This window comes from Panthera tigris, chromosome A1 (assembly GCF_018350195.1).
Source record: "Panthera tigris isolate Pti1 chromosome A1, P.tigris_Pti1_mat1.1, whole genome shotgun sequence".
NCBI lineage: Eukaryota > Metazoa > Chordata > Mammalia > Carnivora > Felidae > Panthera > Panthera tigris.
In genome coordinates, this window is record NC_056660.1 from 186763115 (window position 1) to 186774051 (window position 10937).

At 45.3% G+C, this 10937-nt stretch overlaps 1 long non-coding RNA gene across 1 annotated transcript; it reads right to left on the minus strand.

Moving 5' to 3' along the window:
* Window positions 1-608: 608 nt before the first annotated feature.
* On the minus strand, window positions 609-1872 carry LOC122231735. Its single transcript, XR_006208972.1, has 3 exons — window positions 1799-1872; window positions 1118-1188; window positions 609-718 (listed from the first exon to the last, which is right to left on the minus strand). It is a non-coding gene; the product is annotated as an uncharacterized LOC122231735 (long non-coding RNA).
* Window positions 1873-10937: the final 9065 nt, after the last annotated feature.

Sequence of the window (10937 nt, forward strand, 5' to 3'; positions counted from 1 at the left end):
AGAGGAAGAAAAAGCTGTCAACCTAGAATCCTACAATAAAGGCTTTCAGACATACAAAAGCTGAAGGGATTCATTACCAGCAGATCCACACTTCAAGAATTATGTTGAAGAAGTTCTGCCAGCAGAAGAGAAGAGACCCCAGATGGTCATCTGGAGCTCACAAAGGAGTGAATAACACTGGGGGGGGCAGCCAGGGGAGGGCATGTTTTCTGATGTAAATCTCTTTAAGAGGTGACTGTTTAAACAAAAATAATGACATTGTAATATGGGGTTTACAACATATTAGAAGTACAAATGTATGACAGTAATAGCACAAAAGGCTGGAAGGGGAAGAAACACAAGTACACTATCCAAGGTTCTTACACCATACATGAAGTTTCAAGTGATATAATACCACAAAGTGGAGTGCAATGAGCTAAACATGTATACTATAAATTCTAAAGCAAACACTAAAAAAGAAGAAAAACACATACACAAACACACATACAGTTATAGCTAATAAGCCAACAAAGAAGTTCATTTAAAAAAAAAAAAAAAAAAAATACTGGTCCAGGACTACACAATGTGCTCGATTGCCACAGTTCTTTAATGTGCAACCTCTTCCTCAGTCCTTCTTTGTCTTTTGTGACCTTGACATTTTTGAAGACTACAGGCCAGTTGGGTTGTCTTTGTTGTTTACTTTTGTTTGGTTGTAGAATGTCCCTCAGTTTGTGGTTCTCTGATAAAAACAATGTTCTCTTACTGTAAGTCAGATCACAATGGGGCCCTACTTAAATGGCTCCCATGGCTTCCCCACCCCTTGCACTTAGATCAAGCACGTTGTTACAGAGCCTTTCCTGATGTGGCCTCAGCCTTCCCTCCACTTTTATCTCCCATCACACTTACCCTGCCATGCTCCAACCACATGCTGTTTCTTTCTTTCTTTCCGTCTTTTCTTCCTTCCTTCCTTCCAGCTTGTTCTCACCTCAGGGTTGTTCCCCATGCTCTTCCCTCTTGTCCTTCCTATCTCAGTTCCTAACCACCACCCCAGAGGCATCTTCCCTAATCACCACTTCAAAGCAGCCCTCCCCCATAACCAGCCCCTGCCACTTCCGTTTAGTTCCTTCAGAGCACTTACCACCATCAGAAAGCATCTTGTTCGCTTGCTTTCTACCGAAATGAAAGCCTTGGCCAGAGAGTTCTCAGCACCTACAATGGTACCAGGCACACAGAAGGCCTTCAGTACATATTTCTGGAAAAAAAATGAATGAAGAAGGGACAGGGGGAGGCAAGAAAGAGAAAGAAAAAAAGAGGAAAGAAATACACTTTGGAAGAAAGGAGATCCCAGGGACATAACCAATATCTGTTGAAAGGCTTCCAAACGCTGAGGCCTCTCCTAAGCACTGTACATGTACCAGCTCATTCATGGGACAGTCAGAATCTGAAGTCACTGAACTTCTGAGACCCCAGACCCTCCACCAGTAGTATGAGGAAGTCCTCTAACTGCAGCCTCAGAGAGACATAAGGAGGGATGCTCAGGCTCCCTAAAACGATCTCCACAGTGGGTGAAAACCATGTAGAACAACAGAGACCCATCCTGAGTGGCCAGAATGAAGGTGTGAGGGGATTGGGACCCGCCTCTTGTGCCTAGCTCTCCTTCCTGGGAGTGACCCTGAGAGCTCCAAAGACCCCATTTTTTTACCACAAGATTTTGCCTCCTAAACTGAAAAATGTCAAAATGCAGAGAGAGAAAATGCAGGAGCAGCACAGAGATGCAGAGATGAGATCTGGGGAAAGAGTTCGGCTGATTTTCAAGTACCTGGTTCCAGGCCATTCCAGAGGTCCGGCTTGCCTCCTGCCCTTGGTGCCATGAAACACACTGTAGCCTCTAAGAGTAGCTCTGGCTGGTTTCTGTTTCTGCAGAATGTCTGTTGATTTCAGAGAGCTGCCTTCAATTACTTGGAGGGGACCTCTCCCCCTTCAGGGTCTTGGTGGGAGGCAGAGAGCACACCCTCTACAGACTGGGAAATGTCAGTCATTCACTTTTCCAGGGTACCTTGCAGCTGGGAGGGTTAAACACGTGACCCAGGTTCACCAATTATATGTGCATATGCAGTGAAACAAGGCCCTAGAGAATCCATTTTAGCTGGAGTGGTGACATCTTTCACTCCATCATCCCTGTGGCAGCAGCATAAGCCTGGTATCTATGCCAGACTGGGGCTGTGTCATCACACAGACTGCTGTTGTGACGGACACCTGACCTCCCTTGTCACTGCCCTTTATCTTGTGCCTGGGCTGTAGCTTTGCTGACATTTCTGTGACCCACCTGACATGCTTTCAATAAATTCCTTTTCTGCTCAAGTCAGCGAATTGGTTTCCATTACCTGCAACTGAGAATTCCAATGAATCCAGTTACTTTCCACAAGAGTCGTAATTCAAGGAGCTCAGTCTTGCCTGAGTTTTCTTTAAGTGTATATTGGGCTAGCCTTCTCTCCAGCCGCTAATTAATACTGTCTACTGATCCCACAAAGGGAGAGCAAGCCCTCAGGTGGAAAGTCTCCTGCTGCATCTTATATTTTGGTGCACAATTACACATTGCATAATCTGCTTCTGGCCCATGTCCCGCTTTTGTGTGAATTAGGAAAAGGCTTGGCCATCAGCTGGGGACACCTTGTGCAGGAGATAACCTGCATAGCATGTGCAAAGGCCCTGGTGGCACATCTCTCCACAGCCCTGCTGAGCTGTGGCTGGCTGGACTGGAGGGGAGAATGTGCTAAGCACTTGTTTACAAATGGACAGATTCTCCATTTGGTTTGGGCTCAGTAGGGAAATCAACTTGGAAGGCATGGGCTTCACAGAAGCTTGTAAGATGAATGAAGCACAAAATGGTTTGCAAGCTGGAATCCAAGGGTGGGTTTCCAGGGGAGTCTTAAAACATCCTGCATTTTATATAAAATGTGTGGAGACATACATTCTTTTGTAGAGAAAGTCTAATTATCAGCTTGTCTAAGTGTTCCGTGACCTACCTACCATACACACACATAAATTATAACTCTAAAACCACTGGTATGACCTGATCTTTCATTTTACAAATAAAAAAAAAGGAAGAAACAGAAACGTTCAGAAAGGTCACAGAACTCATTAGTGGTCAAGTCAGAATGAAAATCCAGGTCCACAGCTTAAATAACAGAAGTCTCTCTTTAGGTAGCATTTAGGTAGCATTCACATGGTCATGCCAACAAGGTGTCTTCAGTAAGAGAATTCCACCTGGTCTGGAATGTACCAGAAGTGGCAGGAAGCATGAGAAGTGCTGGTGTTCCAGACACCAGGCTCCCTGTGCCCCAGTCACCTTGTCCACCCCAACCTGGCCTAGAACAGGCCTGCCTTGGTGGTAGGGCACATCAAGGGCCACCAGGGATAAATCGTGCCCCACTACTGTTCCCCCCACTATCCTGTTCACACACTTGCATGTACCCACACCCAGGGGCCAGAGACACAGGAAACCTGTCAGCTGGAAAGTCACAAGTCACCCAGCTAGTGCTTTAAAGCAAGGAAAAATAATGTTTTTAATTTTTTTTTTAAATCTTAAACCCACACAGATATACTTGGCCCCCATATTACCATCAAGGCCATGTGTGGGTGGAACAACCTCGTACATTCACATTCACCTTTCTCAGACAAGGCCTTCCTTTCTTGGGTGCCTATGATATTCATTTATCAGCTTAAAAATATTGGGAACAGGGCTCCCAAACAGCAAACCCCAATGGCTTGTTTCTAGAGTTTACCGATTCCTTTTTCACGAAATCTTAGGAATTACCCCAACAAACAGGAATAACTGCTAACATATGGGCCAGATACTGTACTAAGTACCTGACATACATATTATAATTTCATCTTCACACTAAGGATAAATACTATTACTATCCCTATTTTATAGATACAGAAGTAAAGCCAAAGAGGTAACTCGGTTAAAGTCACAAAACCAGGAAGAGGCAAAACAAGGATTTATATCCGGGTCTTGTGGACTCCAGAGTCTCAGCTCTTAGCTGCTCTGCTATGTTAGGCTAAATTGCCTCTCAGGAGAGGGGGTGCTGGTTGGCGTTTGTGAGAATCCTTGACTTTCTCCAGGGCCCTTCATCAAAAGTTCTAAACACAAAATGGAAGGATGCCTTCCTTAAGTCCTAGGTCTTCCAGTGAAAATAGGGCTTCAGAGAGTCTTCAACTATTGGTCCTGAAGAACTTCAGAGGTTTCTTCTAATCTTCTTATATTACAAGTGAGGACATAAAGAATCAGAGGGATTAAATGACATGTGTGGGACACACAACTAGCAGGTGGTCCCTTGACCTGCCAAACCAGGGCCCCAGAGTGGGAGACATTTTGTCCACTGTTGTATTGGGGGGGGGGGTGATTTTAGGGGCACACAGACAAAGCTTTAACTAATGTGGATTCTCAGGGCAGCTGGGTGGCTCAGTCAGTTCAATGTCTGACTTTGGCTCAGGTCATGATCTCATGGTTCATGAGTTAGAGCCCCACCTCTGGCTCTGCACTGCCCTCTCTCCATCAAAGTAAATGATGAATGAATGAATGAATGAATGCAGTGGGTTCTCTTAATGAGAAAAATATCCCTAGACTCCTCTGTTAGTCCTGATTAAGGAGACTCTGTTCATTCAGTGTGTGAATATGTCTGCAACAGTTCTTCAACACTTGTTAAACTCCCTTTTTACAGAGAGAAGGGCCTTTGGTGGGAAACAGTATAAGAATCAGCAAGAATGTGGCAACATTGTTGTATTTGGTTTTTTATAGGTTACCCTATAATTATGCTAGGTGATACAAGTTTTCCATTTATACCTTAATTTAAAGTTTCCATTTAAATATATGTATCTAGGTTAAAGAAAAATTAAGTCAATTTAAGGAAAACATTAAACGAATATTGGCCGCTTGCTATGATGCAAAGTAACCTCGAAAATTTCAATGAAAGTGCACGTTACTTCATCATCACTTTTTAAGCAAATGACAAAAACTACAATTTTAAAGCAGAGGAGGACTCTAATCATGGTGTGTTCACGGGACCAGAAATCACGCTACGTTGGGCTTCAGCTCCACACTCTGACTTCTGTCTTTATAACCCCGCCCTCATTACTCACGGGCCCTCAGGGAAACTATTAGGCCACCTTGGGAGGAGTCTCGAGGACAGGGACGGAGCTGTTTACAGCAACGAAAGAGGTGTGCCGCCCCCTGGTGGACAGATTGGAAAGCTGGGTCGCCAGCTTTAGAGTGCATGCTCATAGGCAGGCCTGACACTGAATTGTTATGCGGTCCTTTACTGTGTATTATACGTAAGCACACATGTAAACATAGATCTGTAACTGTCTTTGAATTTCACTTCAGGACAGTAAAAGGGGTTTTATGTCTGCTACGACTGAGAACTACTGTCCTAGAAAACTAAGACTTGCTCCCTACTTTGAGGGCTTACTTACAGCCAAGGCTGAGGAGCCCCTAAGGCAGATTTCATTGTACCAAGTGTTATTCCCTTGCCTAACCAAATGCTCTCTGGTCTTCTGTCCAAATCCTGCCTCCCACGAGGCCCAGGCCTCCCTCCCTCCAACTCACAGCTCTCACCCTCCTCTGCAATCAGCACACACTTCTCCATAGAATTAATCAATCCCACCTCTGGAGCCTCTTCATCCAGGATCACTGTAAACACTCCCTTTTCCAGAGTACCAGGACTTGAACTAGATCCACCACAATGGACTTTGTACAAGTTACCTAACCAATCAGAGCCTGGTTCCCCAGCTATTAAAAGTACCCCTTGGTGCTGCTCTGAGATTCCACTAGACGATTCACATGAAGCACCTAGCATGGCCCTGGCAGGGAGTAGATGCTCGGCGATGTCAGGGGATGGTGGGGATAACTGACAGCATCCCTTCCACCAACCCCTTTCCCCCAGTTTTATTTCAAGACGTGTCAGTAAATGTGTACTGACTGATAAAAACAGTGTCAGGATTTGCAGATAGAACTTACACATTCACCAAGCTGACACAGTATCTGCTCTTGCCATCCAATTCAGCTAAAAGATTTTCAAATTAGAGAAAGCAGCAAATGAATAAATAAGAAGGCATGGGGTGCCCTCTAGTGGCATAGGAGGAAAAGTGCATTCTGGAAATGGAAAACAGAAAGATTTAGCATAATTATTAAGGAGAAAGACAAGTGTTAAACTGAGCCACGCAGTAATGCCTGAAAGATACAAGTGGGAACTTACTCTCTCCTCAGTGGACCATTGTGGATGACTTTATTATCTGACTTTACCCCACACGAAGTGGTTCGCTCAAGGTCAGGTCATTAGTCAAGGGTAGAGCTGGAAATTTAAACCAAAGATGCCAACCACAAATCTGGAAATCTCTCCCCTATTGGGGGGCAACTGCTCCAGAGTCAGAGCCAAAACTTAGGCATTTTACATCCATCACAGGACTTAACATAGTTATGCATAAAATAGATAGTTGATCAGTTATATAATGAAATAGTAAACACTTATGAAATGATCATTCTGTGCCCAACACTGTGCAAAGTGTTAATAGATTATTTGTTGTTCATAATAACTGTATGAGATATCCTACTTTACAGATAAGAAAACCAACTCTGTAACTTGCCTAAGATCACAAAACCTGGGCTCACACCCAACCACACTAACTCCAGAGCCTGGTCTCTTATCTACTAAACCACTAGTTTTCAAACTGTTTGGTCTCAGGATTCCTGTATGCTTAAAAAGTAATAAGGACCGCAAGGAGCTTTTGTTTATAAGGACTATGCCTATCAATATTTATTGCCTTGGGAATTTCAAAAATATTTACTAATTGACTTAAACACTGCAATAGCCCTCCTAATGTTAATATATTTTTGTGAAAAATAACTCTATTTTCCAAGATTTAAAAAAACCATTTAGTGAGAAGACTGACATTGTTTTACATTCTTATGGATTTCTTTACTATCTGGCCCTAAAAGGACAGCTAGTTTCTCTATCTGCTTCTGTGTTCAGTCTGCTGGGATATCGCACTTCAATTAGCTTCTGCAAAACTCCACTGTCCACTTGTGAGAGAAGAGAATACAAAGGGCAATAACATCTTAGTATTATTACTGAAATACTCTTGACCTCTCATGCACCCCTGAAAGGGCTCCGGGGACCCCTGGGATCTCCAGACGCTCTTGCAGAACCACTGCCATCTATAGGGCAAATGAACAAAGGGCCCTGCCTTCCTGAGAGTTACTTCTGCAGGGAGTTCATTCCACCTGAAACACTCCTATTGACTTCTCACATGTTTTTTCTTCCTTTTTCCTTTTTTTTCCCTCCATTCTTGTCCTTTTCCTGGTAAGTGCATGCATTCTAAGTCAACTTTTTCTTCCTCTATGCTCTGGATGCAGACCATCGGGGGGATGATGAACCTTGACACAGCATCCTACAAACAGTAAAGATGGGCTTTGTTTTAACCCTAGATGCCTCTAAAGACCAAGTATAAACTTTTAATTCCTATTATTCCATGTCTAGGGAAAAGAACTTCTGAAATATCCTCACTCAATTTCATCCAGACTAAGAAACCTAGTATTGAGCAGTGATACTTCCAGTCAGGTTTCACTAAGAGAAATAGTTCTTAGCAGCAGAAGACAACCATACTTCACACCTAGAGGGAATCTTGGCTCCCAGTTGCCAACCCTCCCCCAGCCCCCCGTCAGCATCAGGGCAGAGGGTGCCCCCCTCCACCTCCACTGCCTCCAGTGATCCTCACTGCTGCTTCCAGACTACACTCCATTTCTCTGTCCTAAAACCCAGCTCGGAATCTCACATCCAGACTACATAATCCATTTGTCTGTCTTGTTGCAAAGACTGGGGTCACTTCCTTCCACTCTTGGAGATTTTGGCTCCCAGCTCAGTGCCATTCTAATACCACTCTGTTTATTCCTTCCAGGACCCTGCTCTCAAAATTACTGGACCATTCTCCCATGAGCTTGTCCCCCATCTGCCTGTCACTCATTCCTGTGGTCATCTGTTAAGACATTATCACTACCAGTAACTTCAAATTCTCCGTAACCTGACCTGCAAGCACCCCAGTCTCCATGTCCCCAGCTCAATACTACCCTATTCTCAACAACCTTTTGGTCCCCCAGGGATCTGCACTTAAAATCCAAACTCATTTTTATGGTCTGTAATGTCCTACGTGATTTGGTGCCTGCCTACCTCTCTGGCATTGTCTCCTAACCCTCTCTCTACTACTCACCATGCTCCAGCCCCACTGACCATTCTGCAGTTCCTCAAACATGCCAAATCCATTCCTACCTCAGGGCCTTTGCACTAACTCTCTCCTCCACCTGGAGAGTCCTAGCCCTGGATGTTCTTTGCCCTCTTTTCTCACCTCCTTCAAATCTTTTTCAAAAGTAACTTCTCATTGAGGACCTCCATAACCTATTTAAAACTTCAGCCCATCCATCCATCCACTCACCCACAGGACATTCCCTCTTCCCTACTTTATCTTTTCCATGGCACCTATCACTTTCCCGCATATGGTATAGCTTACTATTATTTTGCAGATAGTTGGTTTCTTCCAGCTAGGATGAGGGCAGAGATTTTTATCTGTTTCGTTCAGTGCTATATCCTTGGTACCTAGAACATGCCTGGCACATAGTGACCGCTCAATATTTTCTGCACAAATGAAGGGAATTGGGCTGTGCAGATTTGAAACAACAAAAATAAGAGCTTATTAAGTCATCTTATACACAAAATTTTAAACAAAGTACCCACTCTCCCTCTTTACCCAACTGTCCCCTTCAGCATCTCTCCACACCATCTTCAGCCCTCTGCTTCCACCTACAATGCCGGACTGAAGGACGATTTGTTTTACTAGTTACATGCCCAGTTTTCAACCTAGGAATGCGAAACACTGTGCTCAACTAGCTTTTGATCTTTCTAGGAAGATGAAGCTGCCTCTTTTTTTTTTTTTAATTTTTTTTTTTAACATTTATTTATTTTTGAGACAGAGAGAGCATGAACGGGGGAGGGTCAGAGAGAGAGGGAGACACAGAATCCGAAACAGGCTCCAGGCTCTGAGCTGTCAGCACAGAGCCCGATGCAGGGCTCAAACTCACAGGCGCCCCTGAAGCTGCCTCTTAAGCACATCTCTGCTGGATACCTCCAGGTTGGTCTCCCATAGAGCCTCCGATAGGCTGTCCCTTCCAGTGTCAGTGCAAGTGTGCAGGAAACCAAAGGCCAGCTGTGCCCTGGGCTCTGAACTGCATACCAATGGCAGGAAGCTCCCACTTCCGCAGTGGCCCTGCAAGATGGAGGGGAGGGATAACACGTGCCATCACCATGGAAACCCCTCCCACTCCTCAGGCACCAGAGGAAGGCTGGACCTGCAGTCTGTTCCACTGTGTGCTCAGAGAAGTGGCTTGTCAATCTGGCCTCTTCTTACAGGAAAAGAGGCCTCTTCATAAGGAGTGTAGTCACAGATCCTCCTGGGAGCCTGCGCATACAGGGAAACAAGCAGCCACTTTGCTGCCATACTTCCTGTTGTAATTCAATCCCATGAACTGTCTGTCCCAGGCAAGGCTGTGGACTTGAAGACTGCGAAGATAAACATCCCCTTGGCCAATGCTTATTCTGTCTGGAGCAGGGGAATGGAAGATCTGTTGCTTGACCGCTTGTGGCTAAGGTCTCCAAAAGTCACCAGGTACAGCATGTCCTAAAGGTAGTTCTGTGCTTGCTGAGAGATGCAGAACCAGCCATCAGGAGACAAATGAGGCCTAAGAGAGGAGGTGGTCAGCTTTCTGTGTGCAGGGAAAAGCCATGTCCACCATGGGAGAGAGGGGTTCCTCCCCCTCCTACAGCCAAGAGTAGCTCCAAATGAACCACACCTGAGGACTGGGACCTCCAAGACAGGGAGAATGGCATTTTGTCCCCCAGATGTGTGCCTATTGTAGGCCAACCTGGTGCCATCCACAGAGCCAAGCAGGGCTCTTAGGGGAGCATTCTGGGAGCCTGAGAATCCGGTTCCTTTTCAGCGCTCTTACAAAAAAAAAAAAAAAAAAAAAAAAATGGAAAGGGGGGATCACTGGCATGTGGGGACTTGATCTTAAACACTGTTGCCTGCTCCTGGTACAGAGATTTCTCACCTGCTAGAATAGCCCAGGACTGTAGGGCCTGAAGATCCTCAGATGTAGTATGTCCAGGAAACCACCCCATCCTGTCCTCTGTGGCCCTCAAAGGGTATGGAAAGAACTCTGGTGGTTATTAAGGGAGGGAGCCCTGGACAAAGCAATAAGAGGCCCCACCCTGGAAGAGGCAGGGCTGCCAATCTTCTCAGAGGGCCGGAAGCTCCCCCACCATATGGAAACATGTGGTCACACATGCCTGTACACAGACTGGATGCCACCAACATTGCACAGAGCTCCACGCCTAGACCGAAGCCAGGACACTGACCATAACCAACATGCAACCTGTCGCATGAACAGAATCTCTTCTCCCCCCAGATGGCCTCCCCGGCACTGGGCTGCAGGAGGCCCATATGTGCCCAACATGTACAGGGAAGAGGGGAGGAGTGTTCACCACCCATGTTTCAGTCCCAGCTCTAGCCCGTGCAGGAGGAGAGAAGAGCCTGCAGTGAGTTTGAGACTGAAGTTTTATTTTGTTTTGTTTTAATGTTTATTTATTTTTTGAGAGAGAGATAGTGAGCGGGGCTGGAGCAGAGAGAAGGGGGTATAGAGAATCCCTAGCAGGCTCCGTGCAGTCAGCGCACAGCCCAATGCAGGGCTCAAACTCACAAACCGTGAGATCACAACCTGGGCTGAAATCAAGAGTTGGACACTTAACTGACTAAGCCAATCAGACGCCCCAAGACTGAAGTTTCAAAATGATCAGGACTGAGGCTTACATTCAAAGTCAAAAATTAATTTTAACAAGAAGTAACCTAAT